Here is an 18,498-nt window from a genome sequence, read left to right on the forward strand (position 1 = left end):
GCTCTCAGAGAAGAAGGGATGGGGCGAAAAGCGACGGCAAAGGGATCGCAGCAAGTGGGGTGGCGATAAAGAATAAAAGAACGAAGTTGCCCTCCACGGCACCTTCACGGGGCCGGCCCCTCACCCGCTCCCCGGCAGTGGTAGGCTCCCACCGCCGCAGGCCGGGCGGGGCGTGGCGGGGCCAGAGCGCGCGCCAAAGGCGACTGGCGGAGCGAAGATCAAAAAAAGGGGCGTGGCGGAGCCGAGACCGTTTAAAGCGCCCCGGGCGGAGTTGGCGCTCGCGTGCGGGGCGGCGCGCAAAGGGCCGTTAAGGCGCTCGCGCCCGCCCGTCCGCCCCTTGCCGACGGGTCCCTTCCGGTACCTGCTCCTGTGGCACCTACCCGGGAGAGCCAGCTCCTGCTGTTAGTCGCCTCTCCGAGGGAGAAGCGAAGATTGCCCCTTCCAAGTAGCCCTGCTGCCGGCCGGAACCCCGCCAAGGACTGCCGCCGCCCCCTCGGGCGAGGTGAGCGTAGCTCTGCCAGTTGGGGCCGGCACAAGGCGAGCGCTCCTTGCGGGCCCGGCGGCCGAAACAATAGGTGCCAGCCCACAGCGCTGCCCGTCAGCCAGGCCCCTGGCACCGGCCGAGGTGCGTGCTTGGAAGGTTTCCACACACGCTGTGCATGCAAACGTGAAACCCTGACGGGGCCGAGCGCAGGACGGATAGCATGTAAGAAACAGGCAGGAGAAAGGTGGCGAATTAGATCTAAAAGTGGCTAGAGAGACAAAAAATCGTCATGAGAAAGAGCTAAATATATTTTTGGTTCGGGGTTGGCTGGGGAGAAGCTTGGAGCTGTGGTCATAGCAACTCCTCCTGTTTGGATCCTGCTGCGTTCAGGAAAGTCGCTCATTGCCTGTGTGCTCTGCCAGAAGAACAGAATTGCATCAGATGAATGCCTGCGCCCATCATCCTTGTCTCCTGCTAATTGAATCAGCTTGGACGACCCAAATACTGACTCATCCCTCACGTTTCGCTAAGGTATGGGTACTGCAGGGACAGGGAAACTACAAACCCCTGTTCCTCAAGAAAGTACTGAGAGGAGCATAGAAATCTTTAGTGTGTGTGTGTGTATAGGCTTCTATGTGTGTATGCACATCTGTTTACTTTCTTTAAATGCTCTCAGAAGCCACTGGCTGAGTACTCTGCGCCTGGCCTGGCAGGCAGGAAGAGCACTGTCAGTTCAGTATATACACCCCCCCACATCTGTGTGCATTATATACACATCATATACAAACAGGTGTATATGTGTATTAAAATGCTTCATTCCTGTCTGTACACTTCAGTGTGTATAAGCAGTGCACACATCTATGCTGTCTTTGCCACGTTCAGCCAAGTATGCCCTTGAATTTTCCAGCCAGTCAGCGTGCACCAATTATGGACCCAGGGAGCAGGAGTCAAGCACAAACTCATGAAAATAGAACAGCAATGGTAATACAAAGGTACACCAATTTTCCTTTAAAAAGGCCTCTCCAGCAGAAATAATTCAAACCCCTTTTACATCCAGAACCCCACAGACCCAATGCCCTACTAAAGCTACAGTCATAGATAGAATCATAGAATGTTAAAGGTTGGAAGGGACCTCTAGAGATTATCAAGGCCAACCCTTCTGCCAAAGCAGGATCAGATAGGGCAGGCCACACAGGAACACATCCAGACAGATCTTGAAAATCTCCAGAGGAGACTCTACAACTTCTCTGGGTAGCCTGCTCCAGGGCTCCAGTATCCTCATACTAAGAAGTTTCTCCTCATGTTGAGGTGGAGCTTCCCGCATTCCAGCTTATACCTGTTGTTCCTTGTCCTGTTACTGGGTACCACCAAAAAGAGATTTAGCACCTTATCTTGAAAGCCACCCTTCCAGATTTTTGTAGACATTAATAAGATCCCCTCCCAGCTTTCTCAAGATTAAACAGCCTCAGCTGTCTCAGTCTCTCTTCACAGAAGAGATGCTCAAGTCCCTTAATCATCCTCATAGCTCTAGTCCTCCAACCCTGCCTTAAGAGGAGCTTCAATCTCCATAGTCCGTTTGAGATTTTGGCATGAAAAGCAATCGGGTGCAGCAATAATGTGTGCCAAACCCCCAAATAAATACTTGTTCAGATGAGATGCATAAAACGGCTGAGGAAATTCTTACTGCAGCATGGTGTGACAAATATCAGCCCGAAGTACGCAATTCCCAAATCACTATCTATATCCTCATCTGAGAACAGATGGAGGAAAGCCTTTAGCTGATCTAAACTTGGCTCAACCCACCCTGTTTACTGATGGAGTTTCCACAAGTGTAGAAATTAGAGCTCCTGGTTACAATCACTTGAGAGCTGCAGCCTGCTGATTCAGCTTACGTGTTGGAAAATCTGTTGAAGCCTGTCTGTACCTGAGCAGGTGCGCAGAGCCACGCACATACAAGTGTCAAAGGGCAGTAGGAGCTCCAGTCAGTGGAGATTGCCGCCACAGCTCTTAGCCTGAATTACCTGTTAATAGCCAGGCTGAGAATGTGTTAGCTTATTGAAAAACGAAAGCAGACGTAGGAGAGGGTTTACATACAGTGATAAGGGAGATATTTTGTAATGCTCTCAAAGAGGCCAGTGTGTACAGAGTGCCCACTGATGACTGGCTGAGCACTCTGCCTCCGAACAGTCAGGAGGAGGGCCATCAGTTTAACAGTAATCTTTGTAAATGCTAATAAGGGCCCAAACAATCCCCATTAGGGAACTGAAGAGCCATCTGCACTCTAGCATAAGGCTGCCTATGGCATCCGCAGCAAGACTCGTACATCTTGGCTCGATATTTTGGAATCCAGCACGAGAGAGGCTTAGTCATATGACAGGGTTATTTGCATCGTTATGCTGCTAGATTCCCAGAGAAGTTTTAACAATGCACTGTAAGAGGAAGGGTTTAAACAAGCAGAACTAAAGCAAAAACAAAGCACTGTACTTCCTTTGCATGTCTCTTTTCACTCGACACACGTGGTCTTCAGAGTGGGAGGAGGGTGGAAGGCAGTGCTGTAAAGAACTTTAAGCTAATAAAGAGGGCACACAAAAACAAGGCTCTGCAACAGCAGTACAAAATGGGCTACTTTGTAAAAGCAAACTAGGACAGCTGAAACCCCGCGTCACAGCCTAGTAGAAGACTGACATTCCAGGCTGGTGATGTGTGTAAGGTAAGCCCATTGCCATATCCTCCCTGAGGACTTTACCGAACTGCTGGTTTGCACTGGGTAGGTAATAGTCACCCTTCCCTAGCCAAGCGGTGAGTCCCTGGGAACGAGTGCCTGCAAGCAATGTAAAACTGGGTGCCTGACACTCCAGAAGTGAGTGCTAATAAAAGCAGTCATCAAGGAAGCCGTGCCCAACCAACACAGAAAATAACGTAGTTGAAGATTCAGTGCTTGAGATGAGTTGCTGCTGCTCAAAACAAGGTGAGAGTCTGGTACATTGTGAAAAGTTAATACACAGACAGAAGGCCTGTGTGAGAAATGAATACACAAAAAGAAGGCATGATTCTTTGACACATTCCATTTCCAAGAGAAATTGTAGAAGGTTCATAAGGGCCAGGTGCTGCTCCCAGCTGGATGAGGAGCACGGCAAGGAAAGCAAGTTACAGGAGAGAATCCAAGAAAAGTTTTTGCTATCTCCAAGATATCAAAGCTATTTTCACAGTGAAAATGGCCAAGGAATCTTGAATTCTCTTCTGACGACCTTCCAAGGCTCAGAACTTGCCAGGTGCATGACTGCTCCTGTGGGAATTTGTAGTCTTGTTAAAAAAACAAGAACAGCAAATTCCACTGTCCTGAAGCAGAGTCCCCGTGTGTGAAAACACAGCAAATGGATTTCCAAATGGGGAGGCCATCACAGAATCACAGGGCTGGAAGGGATACCAAGAGGTCATCTAACTCCATCCCTGTAAAAGCACCTCTGTCCCATCTGTTTTATCCCTTAAAGACCTCCCCAGTGCTGCAAACACCATGGTCTATCCAGGCAAGATGTTCTTCTCTCATGATTAACTCTTTGCCTTTAGAATGTTTTCTCTCATGGATCTCCTTTGCCATTTTTACAGACAAAGAAAACATTTGTTCCTCTTGCTCCAACAGCCTTTTAGATGCATGAAGAGGTATCATGTCACGTATTATATTCCTCATGCCTAATGATCTGGATGAGGGGGTTGAGTCAGTCATCAGCAAGTTTGCAGATGACACCAAGCTGGGGGCAGATGTTGGTCAGTTAGAGGGTGGAAAGGCTCTGCAGAGGGACCTTGACCAACTGGACAGATGGGCAGAGTCCAATGGGATGGCATTCAATAAGTTCAAGTGCCAGGTGCTGCACTTTGGCTACGGCAATCACATGCAGAGCTATAGGCTGGGGTCGGTGTGGCTGGAGAGCTCCCAAACAGAGAGGGACCTGGGGGTACTGATCGACAGCTGCCTGACTATGAGCCAGCAGTGTGCCCAGGTGGCCAAGAGGGCCAATGGCATCCTGGCCTGCATTAGGAATAGTGTGGCCAGCAGGAGCAGGGAAGTCATTGTGCCCCTGTACTCTGCATTGGTTAGGCCACACCTTGAGTCCTGTGTCCAGTTCTGGGCCCCTCAGTTTAAGAAGGACATTGAGACACTTGAAGGTGTCCAGAGAAGGGCAACAAGGCTGGGGAGAGGCCTTGAGCACAGCCCTGTGAGGAGAGGCTGAGGGAGCTGGGATTGTTTAGCCTGGAGAAGAGAAGGCTCAGGGGTGACCTCATTGCCCTCTACAACTACCTGAGGGGTGGTTGTGGCTGGGAAGGGGTTGGTCTCTTCTCCCAGGCAACCAGCACCAGAACAAGGGGACACAGTCTCAAGCTGTGCCAGGGGAGGTTTAGACTCGAGGTGAGGAGGAAGTTCTTCACCGAGCGAGTCGTTCGTCATTGGAATGTGCTGCCCAGGGAGGTGGTGGAGTCATCGTCCCTGGAGGTGCTCAAGAGGAGATTGGACGTGACACTTGGTGCCATGGTCTAGTCATGGGGTCTGTGTTGATGGGTTGGACTCGATGATCCTCGAGGTCTCTTCCAACCCAGCTCCCTCAGCCTCTCCTCACAGGGCTGTGTTCAAGGCCTCTCCCCAGCCTTGTTGCCCTTCTCTGGACACCTTCAAGTGTTTCGATGTCCTTCTTAAACTGAGAGGCCCAGAACTGGACACAGGACTCAAGGTGTGGCCTAACCAATGCAGAGTACAGGGCACAATGACTTCCCTGCTCCTGCTGGCCACACCGTTCCTAATGCAGGCCAGGATGCCACTGGCCCTCTTGGCCACCTGGGCACACTGCTGGCTCATATTCAGGCAGCTGTCGATCAGCACCCCCAGGTCCCTCTCTGTTTGGCAGCTCTCAGCCACTCTGACCCCAGCCTGTAGCTCTGCATGGGGTTGCTGTAGCCAAAGTGCAGCACCTGGCACTTGGACTTGTTGAATGCCATCCCATTGGATTCTGCCCATCTGTCCAGTCGGTCGAGGTCCCTCTGCAGAGCCTTCCTACTCTCTAACTGACCAACATCTGCTCCTAATTTGGTGTCATCTGCAACCTTGCTGATGACTGACTCGACTCCCTCATCTAGATCATCAATGAAGATGTTGAAGAGCACAGGGCCCAGCACTGATCCCTGGGGCACACCACTGGTGCCTGGCTGCCAGGTGGATGTGGCACCATTCACCACCACTCTCTGGGCTCGGCCCTCCAGCCAGTTCCTAACCCAGCACAGAGTGTAGTGGTCCAAGCCACGAGCTGACAGCTTAGCCAGCAGTTTGCTGTGGGGGACGGTGTCAAAGGCCTTGCTGAAGTCCAGGCAGACCACATCCACAGGCCTCCCCATGTCCACCAGACGGGTCACCTGATCATAGAAGGAGATCAGGTTGGAGAGGCAGGACCTGCCCTTCCTAAATCCATGCTGGCTGGACCGGAGCCCTTGGCCATCCTTAAGGTGTGCAGTTACTGCCACCAGGAGTTCTCCCATTCTGGGGAGAATAGAAAGCTGAGTTGCTAAGCAATAACAACTTGTGTTTGAAACACAAAGCAGAAGTCATCAACCACCTGGGATTCTCCTGATGCAGGTAGTTATCCACTGCATAAGCATTTGAATAACTGTAATGTCTATAAAGTAATGCTATTTATCTCCCTACTGCCACCTCTGAACACCAGTCTGGAGTGATGCTCTGTGCATGAGGGGAGCTGACTTCCAAATAAATTGCTGGTGGTGTTTTATTACAAGAAAACAAATACAAGACTCATTCACTTGAAAGAAACCTGCCTATTGGTTCCCTCAGAAAAAGTAGAAACTTCTCTAGGTAAAAGCTTTTCCAGTTCAACAGGGATAGACAAAGCCAGTCCATCAGATCTGGTAAACTTTGATCACACAGAAAAACGTTTTGACCCTTTCAGGCCAAGAACATAGGCTTTCAGATAGGAACAAAGAAGAAAAGGTTTTCTGGGGCTGCATGCAAATCTGCTGAGTGTTCAGTGTAGACTTAAGCATTTGGGGGCACTTTAGGAGGAAGAGAAGCTCCAAGTCTGTGCATGCACACTGCTCACAGATTTATTTTTTGCCAGCCTGTGAAATACAGAATTGCAGTTGGGTTTGCTGCTGTGTCTCAGGACTGTGGGCGTACAGGAAGCTCATGAGAGAAACACAACTTTCCCTTCACTATGCTGTAAATTCTTTAAGTAGAGGTAACCCAAAACAAAGGCTATGCCAGAGCAGAGAACTCTCTCCCAAAACAGTACAGCGTGTTAGGGGCTGGGAACAGCTGCCAGCTGAGTTTGAATAAACTATGCTTTATTTAGAATAAACCAAACCAGGTTGGAAGAGACCTTCAAGATCATCGTGTCCAACCCATCAACCAATCCAACACCACCTAAACAACTAACCCATGGCACCAAGCACCCCATCAAGTCTCCTCCTGAACACCTCCAGTGATGGTGACTCCACCACCTCCCTGGCCAGCCCATTCCAATGGGCAATCACTCTCTCTGTATAGAACTTCTTCCTAACATCCAACCTGAACCTCCCCTGGCGCAGCCTGAGACTGTGTCCTCTTGTTCTGGTGCTGGCTGCCTGGGAGAAGAGACCATCTGTCTACAACCTCCCTTCAGGTAGTTGTAGAGAGCGATAAGGTCACCCCTGAGTCTCCTCTTCTCCAAGCTAAGCAACCCCAGCTCCCTCAGTCTTTCCTCACAGGGCTGTGTTCCAAACCCCTCACCAATTTTGTTGCCCTTCTCTGGGCACCTTCCAGCAACTCAACCTCCTTCCTAAACTGAGGGGCCCAGAACTGGACGCAGGACTCAAGGTGTGGCCTAACCAGTGCAGAGTACAGGGGCAGAATGACCTCCCTGCTCCTGCTGGCCACACTGTTCCTGATGCAGGCCAGGATGCCATTGGCCCTCTTGGCTGCCTGGGCACACTGCAGGCTCATGTTCAGCCTACCATCAACCAGCACCTCCAGGTCCCTCTCTGCCTGGCTGCTCTCAGCCACTCTGACCCCAGCCTGTAGCTCTGCATGGGGTTGCTGTGGCCAATGTGCAGAACCCAGCACTCTTCCTTTAGGAACAGCAGCTTGGGTGTGTAAAGAGATGCAAGATCATCTAAAGCAGTAAGACAAGTGCAAAATATAAACATGCAAGAAGACCACCATTCCCAGGTGAAGTACTAACAGACTACTACCATATGATGCAGCCAATATATGAAACAAAAAATTAGAAGTACATTTCCTTGTACTCAGCTGGTCCCCAAGAAGGAGGAAAGGGAGGGATTCAAACATACCTTGGTGAAATGTAATAGAAAGAAGGCACAGCAAGGTCATCGTTCATATATTTTGTTGGTTCTTTGCCTAATTTGGCCTATACAAATTCCACCCAAGAGCAGCCTGTGCAGGGCTCTCCATGGAACTGGTCTGCTCCAGGTAGCATTCATTCAGGTCTGAAAGGGATGTTTACTATCTGCAGTTTGGATTAGGGCAAGGCCTGAGCTGCTTTGTTTGCATACTTGTTTTTAAAGCAACAGCTTTTTAGTCCTTTCAATGTATAGAGCAGCTCCCTTGTGGGTAGTGTCTAGAAATAACCAACAGGCCTGAATCTCAAACAGCTCTGGAAGTTTCTTTTCAAACTCTTAACTTACCCCTGGTTAGGTTCTCCTTAATAAAAAGTATCATAGTATCAGTCAGGGTTGGAAGGGACCACAAGGATCATCTAGTTCCAACCCCCCTGCCATGGGCAGGGACACCCCACACTAGATCAGCCTGGCCAGAGTTGGGGTCCTGGTTAAGAACCTTATTGCAGTACTAATACTATCACAATTGTCCTTTGACAAGTTCTACAGAAGACTCTACTATCATAGAACCACAGAATTGTCAGGGTTGGAAGGGACCTCAAGGCTCAGCCAGTTCCAACCCCCCTGCCATGGCCAGGGACCCCTCACACTACAGCAGGTTGCTTACAGCCACATCCAGCCTGGCCTTACAAACCTCCAGGCATGAGGCTTCCACCACCTCTCTGGGCAACCTGTGCCAGGCTCTCACCACCCTCATGGGGAAGAACTTCTTCCTAACATCCAATCTGAATCTACCCACTTCTACTTTTGCTCCATGCCCCCCAGTCCTATCACTCCCTGACACCCTCAAAAGTCCCTCCCCAGCTTTCTTGTAGCCCCCTTCAGATACTGGAAAGCCACAAGAAGGTCTCCTCTGAGCCTTCTCTTCTCCAGACTGAACAACCCCAGCTCTCTCAGTCTGTCATCATGGCAGAGCAGCTCCAGCCCTCTGCTCATCCTCGTGGCCCTTCTCTGGACACCTTCCAGCATATCCAGATCCTTCTTGTAATAGGGTCTCTGTGTTCCATCCAAATTCATCACTGCTTAGAGAAGTATTAATATAAAGGGGTAAGTAACTCAATGAAGTCACCTTATTGATCCTGAGAACGTGGAACTACTATTAATAAACCATGATGCTCTTTTATGGCTAGGTCAGAGTCCTGATAAGGGTGTGTTTGTCAGTCTAACTCATGTGCAGTTTCATCCACCAAGTATTTGTTATTGCAGTATTGTATTTATTCATCTCCTGTTTTCCTCCCCCACTGCCAGAACATCTGCTAAAGGTTTTTGAATCTGAGCTTGTTGGGATAGGACCCACTGCTTTTACATATTTATGAAGTGTGTGGTACACTGGCACTCGTTCAGCAAAGGCTGCTTCCCGAGGCTCATGCGCCAATGACATAAACCCCTGCGGCCTTATGTGCAAGAGGTCCACATGTGCAAGGGTCACAGAGAGGACCTAACATCCAGTTACATCCAGAAGTACTTAAATTCCACTGCTGCACAGGAACAGAACTATCTGCTGTTATTTGAGTCATGCAGGAATGCAAAGGAAAAAAAAAGGAAGAACAGGTATTTATAGTGTCCTAAGGAACTGCAACAGCATAAAATTGAATGAAAAGAAGTTGCATCTGACGCCAGAAACATTCCCTTACATCAAATATTTTCAAGTTGGGTCAAAGAGTAAGAGCTACTATGTTGTGTTAGTTGTAACAGACTGGACAAAGCAGAACACAGGACTGATTCTGGGGATGATAAAATGAACAAATAATTCATTTCTGATTTCTGTTTTTCTTCTGTTGCAGCCCAGCCTCTCATGCCAACACTCACACAGCCACAGCTTTATACTGTTTACACACTGAGAGGAGTGTATTCTGCCATCATTGTGCAGGGGACTTACACATGTGACCCCATTACCACAAACAGAAGCTGTGCTCCTCAATTGCCCTTGTGTGCCCGGACTGAGCAGACCTGTCCCTATCTGCCTTTCCATCTGGTTTGTAAGAGTTTCAAACCTCGTGAGAAAGAGCGTAGCCCATCTCCTCTCAACTGTGAGAGCCGTCCATGCTCCAAGGATCATTTGTCTGCCTGAATCCGTGTCAGCAACAGAGCACAAGCACAAGCACAGCCTAATAGTCTTAATGAGATTATAGACAGAGATGCCCCAGTACTGCTGTCTGGCCAAGGAACAGGACAAGCACCAAATTCATCTGGAGAAAAAAAATATATCTCCTTTGCTTTCATCTAAGCAGGCTGCAGATTGATCAAGATTTTAGAGCCTTCTAGTTTCTTTCTCTTTGTGATTTTTTTGCAATGCATTAGTATTTTTTACAAGGCAGCACATTCTGCTCATGGATCTTTAGATTTAATTAATATCTTTCAGGTGAGAATTTAACTCCAGTGATCACAGTGCTCTGGAGCACAATTGCATTTGCAGCTGCCTATTTTTAGCCATGCTAGATTGAGCTCACCCATGGCTTTTGTATGTTTGCCTGTTATCTTTATGCTTGACTGTGGTACTCGTGTGCTACTGTGGAGTGTGGTGGATCTTTGCCAGTATAATCATTGTTTATATCAGCAGTTTATCTGATGCATCTGTTTGGCTCACTGGAATGAAATTGCTTGTAACCCTACCCTAGAAAGAGCAAATACTCTTTCTGCACCTGTTCCAAGTGGTATTTGGTTTACTTACTGCTTAAATCCTTTACCTCAACCAAAACAAGCAAGTTAGTGTGTATAACAAAGGCTGGAATAATGAATCAAATGGAAAAGCTGCTCTGTGGATAGTACTGTATCAGGTGACTAGGGTACCAAACCTGGTACCTCTGCTAAGGTACAGATTGTGCAGCACCAACTGCAAACTGCAAATCATAGAATCATAGAATTGTGAGGGTTGGAAGGGACCTCAAGGATCATCTAATTCCAAGCCCACTGCCATGGGCAGGGACACAGATACTCCCTGCAGATTTCATACAGCTTGTTACAAGAAACCTGCTGCTAATGCATATGTCTGCAGCTCCTGCAGGGCTTCCTGTCTAGAAAAATAACTCAGCAGTAGTGCATCCATGGATTTTGCATGAAACCTAGCATGAGCTAGCACAAAAGAAAATTCCTCCCCTTAGAAACAAGACCAGCCATCATTTTACATTCAACAACAAACATAATGCTTTCACCAGAAGGTACAAGACATATGCTGGATCAGTACTCACAGAGCAAGGCTGCGTAAGTGACCTTCTTCTCACACAAGGCAGCTCCTCCCTGACAGGTGGTCATAGTTTGCCTGCCTCTGCCAGAGCAGGCATCTACATTAGCGCCCCTTCCTTGCTCATCCTGCCCCGCTCCGCCCAGGTTTCTCTTTGGAGAGCTTGCACAGATGATTTTCTTTCTCTAGGCTTGTGAGACAAAGTCAAAATAAAAAATAAAGGGGATCTTGGATGCAAATCTTCTGAAAGTCCTTCCCAGAGCATCTCGCAGAGTCTCGGGGAGGCTGTGTGTGATGGGTCCTGGCTGCCAAGTCGTCACTGTTGCCACGGTAACGGAGCAGTGGTCTCCTGTGGCTTGGTAAGGGAGCAGCAATGGAAGCACTGAATGTCTGTATTGCCTCCTTGCTTGAGGATTCTTCTGACCTGGGTAATCTACTGATTTCTTTTTTTCTTTTTTAAGGGGGTTTTATAGAGAGGGAACTTCCCTCACACCACACCCCCACCTCGGTTACTCCACTCTACGGCGTCTGCAAGTCTCGTTTGTATGGCATAGGGAAGATGGCACAACACTGACACAGCCACGCTCTTCCGCCGGGAAACACCCTGTCATGTGAAAACAGGGGGAAAGAACCTGGTTCTGGTAAACATCTGGACATCAGCACATGCTCACCAGTGTGTGAAGAAGTGCTTGGAGAGAGTGCTATGATTTTGTCTCTCTGTGCATGTGAATGAGCAGCTGAGGCAGCAATAGGGTATTTTTCTGCCAAGAGTTTCTCTGCCAACACAACCGAGAGCAAGTGTGTCTGTGAGGCCCTATTGCAGCTACAGGGAAGCTCAGGGCAGGCAAAGTCCCTTTGTTCCTGTCCCCTCGACTGAGAAGTCTTGGTATTACCCTTTCTAAGCCTTAATATCACTGTTTCTACGTTATGGGGGTATTTTTATTTTCACATTGATGTAAATCTCTATTAGTAAAGCTAGGCAGGACAGTCCACAGCAGTGAAGACCTACAGATTCTGGGCTATAGTTCAAGAAGCAGCCAGGGCTGCAGAAGCAGGCCTTATTTTGCAGAACAAAGAACAATTCAGGCTTGTTTTGGAAAGCAAATCCTTGGGTAGTTAAATAATACCACTTGTTTACCAGACATTATTTATCTCATCTTCTTAATAAAATGTTGCTAATGGTTCTTTGTTGCTTTGCCTGTTACTCTCTCTTAATGCTAAGTGCTTCTTTCAAAGGTAATGGATTTCCTCTCGCAGGATGCCAGTAACAAACACAGCTCTGTGTGCACATAGGTGGTGCAGACAAAAACAAGCACACAAGTAAAACCCACACATTTGCTTTCTTAACCAACTTTCCAATTCTTACTTTCAACTCAGGTTGTTTGAGCTTCCTCTGACAGTGGTTTGTCACAACTTGCTAAGCAGGGACAGGCCTCCAAACGCCAAACCCGGTGTCTCTCCATGACATAGGGTGAAGTACCTTTTTGCCCCACTATAATCTGAAGGAGCAGAGATAGTATTGCTTAGAACAGTAGTATCAGCCAGAAGGGTTAAAAAGACTTGAGTTGGATTCAAAAAAACTGTGAGTGTGGGCCAAAAAAAATCTCAGATGTTAAAAACAATTCTTTTTACTCATCTCTGCCTTTAGACTGAAGTTTCCAGCTTTTCTGCAGTACACTGCAAGGATTATCGTTAAATTTGGTATAGAAAAGCATTTCCTGTTTCTCCTATGCTTATATGACCTTTGAGAAGGGCAACAAGGCTGGGGAGAGGTCTCGAGTACAAGCCCTGTGAGCAGAGGCTGAGCTGGGGGTGTTTAGCCTGGAGAAGAGTAGGCTCAGGGGAGACCTTATTGATCTCTACAACTACCTGAAGGGAGGTTGTAGCCAGGTGGGGGTTGGGCTCTTCTCCCAGGCAACCAGCACCAGAACAAGAGGACACAGTCTCAAGCTGTGCCAGGGGAAGTTTAGGCTGGAGGTGAGGAGAAAGTTTTTCCCAGAAAGAGTAATTGGCCATTGGAATGTGCTGCTCAGGGAGGTGGTGGAGTCCCCATCCCTGGAGGTGTTCAAAACAGGATTGAACGTGCCACTTGAAGCCATTCTTTAGTTAGTCTTGAGGTGTTGGTTGATAGGTTGGACTTGATGATCTCTGAGGTCTTTTCCAACCTTGTGGATTCTATGATTCTATGACTCTAAAACATGGGACTTGGAGAACATGAGCAGATGCTGTGATGGCCATGACAATGCTACTAGACTTGGCAGCTCTGAAATATCTCTGCAAGATAGGTAAGCCCATCTAGGCCCAGGCTCAGGAGGTCTGGAGCCCTCACAGTACAGACACTGAACTTTAACATTATGCCCTCCCCATTTCCCTGGTTTGTTCAACATTAACTGTAGGTACACCCAGACTTGGGAGCATCTGATTCCACACAGGCAGGAGGTTGCTAAACATAGGAAGGCATGTTGTAAAAGTTCATCCAGTCATGGGTATTTTATGTAATCTTCAATGAGGATTCAATATCACTGGAAACTGAACTGCACACTTGAAATGCTGCTTAGTGCATATAATGAAATATATCTGCTTTGCTAACACACACATCCTCCCCCTCCCTCAGATGTTTTAACACTTGGCTTAGTAGAAAAGACTTGGTGCCTCTGGGTGTGATAGAATGGAATGGAATGGAATGGAATGGAATGGAATGGAATAGAATAGAATAGAATAGGTTGGAAGAGACCTTCAAGATCATCGCGTCCAACCTGTCATCCAACACCACCTAATCAACTAACCCATGGCACCAAGCACCCTGTCAAGTCTCCTCCTGAACACCTCCAGTGACGGCGACTCCACCACCTCCTTGGGCAGCCCATTCCAATGGGCAATCACTCTCTCTGTGTAAAAATTCCTCCTGACCTCCAGCCTGAACCTCCCCTGGCACAGCCTGAGACTGTGTCCTCTTGTTCTGGTAATGGCTGCCTGGGAGAAGAGACCAACCTCTGCCTGTCTACAACCCCCCTTCAGGTAGTTGTAGAGATCAATAAGGTCTCCCCTGAGCCTCCTCTTCTCCAGGCTAAAATAGCATAAAGCCATTCAAAATGAAGCTGTTCCCTGAAGAAGACAGTCCTGAGAAGCAGTAACCCTGGACTAGCAGGGGGAATGAAAGCAGCAGAGGAATGCAGGGGAGAGGAGGTGGCTAGGCTTGGCCTGCAGCTCTGAGAAGTGTTTTCCATTTGCAGCTTTATCTTCCCCCAGTCAGAGCACTAGCTAGCGCTGTTTAATGGGATCACGAGGGCTGCTCTGCCATTACTTACTGAAGAGGGTATAAAAATGACAGCATCTAATAAGCACCAATTTCTCATCAGTCGCCTCATCAGGCTAATTTCACAAATAGAAGGTTTCAGAGGCTAAAGGACTGTGAATGACATTCTGGCTGCTGGATCCAGACCAGCACAGAGAGAGTATATGCCTGCTCAATCACAAACAAAAGGGAGTTACCCTCAATGTTAGGGTAGGTAGGAGGACATAGATTTCAGAATCTGAGATGGAAGACTAAAGCCATAGTACATCATTCCTCTTCATGATTAGGAGGCAACAGGAGTGGGAACATAAATGTTCCTTTGTCCATAGATGTCCAGACCACATTCCTGGTCTTGAATTTCTCTCGTAGAAGGAAGGCTTTGTCGGGAGGTCACGAGTGTGGACAGCAAGAAAGCTTTAACCCCACACACACCCCCTGCCAAACTTGGTGGAGCAGGGTGAAACCACACCTTTGACTGAGGAGTTAGTTCAGAGGAGGTGTTGATGCATCCAAGAGAGAAGGCTGGCTCATGCAGAGGGCAGAAAGTGGACAGAGACGTGTGTGTGGTCCGACAGCAGGATAAAGGCAGGGAGTGTGTGTTTATGCGTGTAGGAAGGGAGTGGATTGTTGTGGTGGGAGTGAAGGCCATGCGTGTGAATTATAGATGTCAAAGATGAAATAGAGTTTGTTGGCCTTCTCACTATTCCATCTTTTAGGCACTGAAGAGTTGAATCATTGCACCGCAGGATCTAATGCAGACCTGCTCCGCTATCATCAGTCACTGATTAGGTAATTGTGACCGAGACAATGTGACAAGATTGGTTCTTTCACAAAGTGAGGTTCATTTTTGCTCTTAGTATCACTGCCCAGGGTTTTTTTAAACAAACATTTAATCTTCTCACTATGATCTACAGCTGCTGCCTGTGCTGGTTCTCAGGTTGTAAAAGGTGGGCCCACATTTGTTCAGTTTTTGCTTAAAATTCTCTGATGCATTGCTGGTAAAATTGAATCACAGGGAGTTTTCAAGGCTATTAGAATGATCTCCTTCTATGCCCAGGTGACTGCCTGGTGGATGTGGGGCAGGCTGTGGATGTGGTCTACCTGGACCTCAGCAAGGCCTTTGACACCGTCCCCCATAGCGAACTCCTGGCCAAGCTGTCAGCCATTGCCTTGGACAGCAGCACTCTGAGCTGGGTTAGGAACTGGATGGAGGCTGAGCCCAGAGAGTGGTGGTGAATGGTGCCACAGCCAGCTGGCAGCCAGGCACCAGTGGTGTGCCCCAAGGATCAGTGCTGGGCCCCATGCTCTTTAACATCTTTATTGATGATCTGGATGAGGGCATTGAGTCCATCATCAGTAAATTTGCTGACGACACCAAGCTGGGGGCAGGAGTTGATCTGCTGGAGGGTAGAGAGGCTCTGCAGAGGGACCTCGACAGGCTGGACAGATGGGCAGAGGCCAAGGGCAGGAGATTGAACACATCCAAGTGCCAGGTTCTGCACATTGGCCACAGCAACCCCATGCAGAGCTACAGGCTGGGATCAGAGTGGCTGAGAGCAGCCAGGCAGAGAGGGACCTGGGGGTACTGGTCAATGGTAGGCTGAACATGAGCCAGCAGTGTGCCCAGGCAGCCAAGAGGGCCAATGGCATCCTGGCCTGCATCAGGAACAGTGTGGCAGCAGGAGCAGGGAGGTAATTCTGCCCCTGTACACTGCACTGGTTAGGCCACACCTCGAGTCCTGTGTCCAGTTCTGGGCCCCTCAGTTTAGGAAGGAGGTTGACTTGCTGGAACGAGTCCAGAGAAGGGCAACAAAGTTGGTGAGGGGCTTGGAACACAGCCCTGTGAGGAGAGGCTGAGGGAGCTGGGGTTGTTTAGCCTGGAGAAGAGGAGGCTCAGGGGAGACCTTATCACTCTCTACAACTACCTGAAAGGAGGTTGTGGACAGGCAGAGGTTGGTCTCTTCTCCCAGGCAACCAGCACCAGAACAAGAGGACACAGTCTCAGGCTGTGCCAGGGGAGGTTTAGGCTGGAGGTCAGGAGGAAGTTTTACACAGAGAGAGTGATTGCCCATTGGAGTGGGCTGCCTGAGGAGGTGGTGGAGTCACCATCATTGGAGGTGTTCAGGAGGAGACTTGATGGGGTGCTTGGTGCCATGGGTTAGTTGATTAGGTGGTGTTGGATTAGTTGATAGGTTGGACACAATGATCTTGAAGGTCTCTTCCAACCTGGTCTAGTCTAGTCTAGTCTAGTCTACAGTAAAATACATTCTGTGCTAAATAATTTGTATGTGCTGGGCTCTTTTCATAACATGTCCACACCTTATTTTCATGGAGATCCTTGCTCCTGCCTGTCTGTATTCCTGTTAATATCTGTTATGGTCATGCCTGCTATTGATGGGTTTCTGGAAAGCTCAGCAATTTTACAGCTCCATTATAAATAATTCAATCAACTGTTCTCCCCCACATCTACTTCTCATTTATTAATGGACTTTCTTTCTAGGCAGTATTTTCTCATCTCTCATCACCATCCAATATATATATACTTGGGGGAGGAATGTAATTAGTTTTGTGGTCCTTCTGCCAAAACTTCCACCGACTTCAATCAGAGATTTGCCTGAAGAATGTCTGATTATAGACTGTGGGATTTAGTCCTGTTTCTGTAGGCTAGGAACAGGCTGAAGTGAGTGCTCCCAGGTGGGCAATGGAGGCCCACAGGCATTTTAAGAGCAGCGTGCAAAGGTGGATCTATACCCTCAAAAAGAGGAAGGTGAAGGCCGTGGGAGAAACCAGACGAGGTGGAAAATGACAAGAGCAGAGCAAACTGAAGATGTGATGTGATTAACTCATGCCAAACTCTGTGTAGCTGTTATTTTTTTGGTTTGGTTTGTTCCAAACTTTTCCAATAACAGAAGAGTGGATTTTTTTCTTTCCCCCCTTTCCTGTCATCAGACAGCTGTGCAAATATTTTAGCATGCGATTGTGGAAGCACAATACTGAAAACTTCTGAACTGTGCCAAGAGGAAAGCACAGGAAAACAAAAGGCAAAAGCCTGGAGTAGATCAGGCTGCCAGTATCTCCTGTCTCCCGGGGAACTAGACAGAGGAAAAGGGAGAGAGAGAAAAAAAGAAGTCTGATAGCTTTCATTGCTTGCAGTGACAGTATTCCAGGGCAGAAGAAAACACAGCCTTTTGTAATCTTTTCCACAGAGGGTAGCAAAGGTATCAGACCAATTAGCAGTCTACTGAATCATGGCTTTCTTGAAGGTTGTTGGCTTTATCTGCAGCACCAGCTGCTTGTATTGTACCTGATTAAGATACTGAGTTCTCAGGTTGCAGGTAACTTGAAAACCTGCCTTACACAGCGTGGTCAGTCTGTCTTTGAATGTAGGAGATCAAAGCTACGTGCTTGGTCTGCAGTTATGCTGGCCTGGCATGGAAAAGGTCTTCTTCCAGCAGCTTAAGGACTTCATCAGCCAAACAGCGATTCAGGCCAGCTGACTGCAAACTCATCTTTTCACAAGCTGTCTCAGAAGTTTATGCCACATAAGTGTGGGCAGCAGGTGGTAACACAAACCTAAATATGCCACAGCCAAGAATCAAGTGGCACTGATTTTCTGCTGAAGAATCCTCTCTTCCTACTGCAGGGGAACAAATGAATCCATTAAAAAATTAGCTTTCACTTGCAGCATTCTCAGTAGCTTTTGCCACACTCATTCAGCAATTCCTCTACATCAAATGACAGAACAGCTTCATTTTCCCCTCCTCTTCAGTTAAAGCACTAGGTCATGCTGTAACTGTAACCTATCAGCCAGCAGTGGCAAATGCTACGTTTTGCAAAGGAATGCATTACTAATCCATCCTGCTGGTGAGGAGCCAAAGGAACAAGATTTCTCCCTGAAACTGGTCATCATTCCATACCCTGAAACACAGAGCTGGAGATACTTTGCTTTTTTTTTTTGTTGTTGTTAGGCCCACATATAACTGCCAAAGTCGTTCAAACAAACAAGAGAGCTTTGGCTGTACTGTCTCCCATGCCAGGGAATTAAGCAGGTGGTTATTAAAACTGCAATAACAGCCACGCTGTGAGCACATTTAAACCCTAAAGGAAGAAATTCTTCCTTCCATTAAAGACAGCAAAATCATTTAA

The 18,498-nt window shown here is 48.0% G+C and overlaps 1 long non-coding RNA gene across 1 annotated transcript; it reads left to right on the forward strand.

Moving 5' to 3' along the window:
- Positions 1-298: 298 nt before the first annotated feature.
- Positions 299-12,232, forward strand: LOC137442818 (uncharacterized). The gene is made up of 3 exons (XR_010987774.1): positions 299-1,015; positions 9,661-10,238; positions 11,247-12,232. It is a non-coding gene; the product is annotated as an uncharacterized lncRNA (long non-coding RNA).
- The last annotated feature ends 6,266 nt before the right edge of the window (positions 12,233-18,498 follow it).

This window comes from Melanerpes formicivorus, unplaced genomic scaffold, assembly GCF_026170545.1.
Source record: "Melanerpes formicivorus ecotype bairdi unplaced genomic scaffold, bMelFor1.0.p_v2 SCAF_8, whole genome shotgun sequence".
Lineage (NCBI taxonomy): Eukaryota > Metazoa > Chordata > Aves > Piciformes > Picidae > Melanerpes > Melanerpes formicivorus.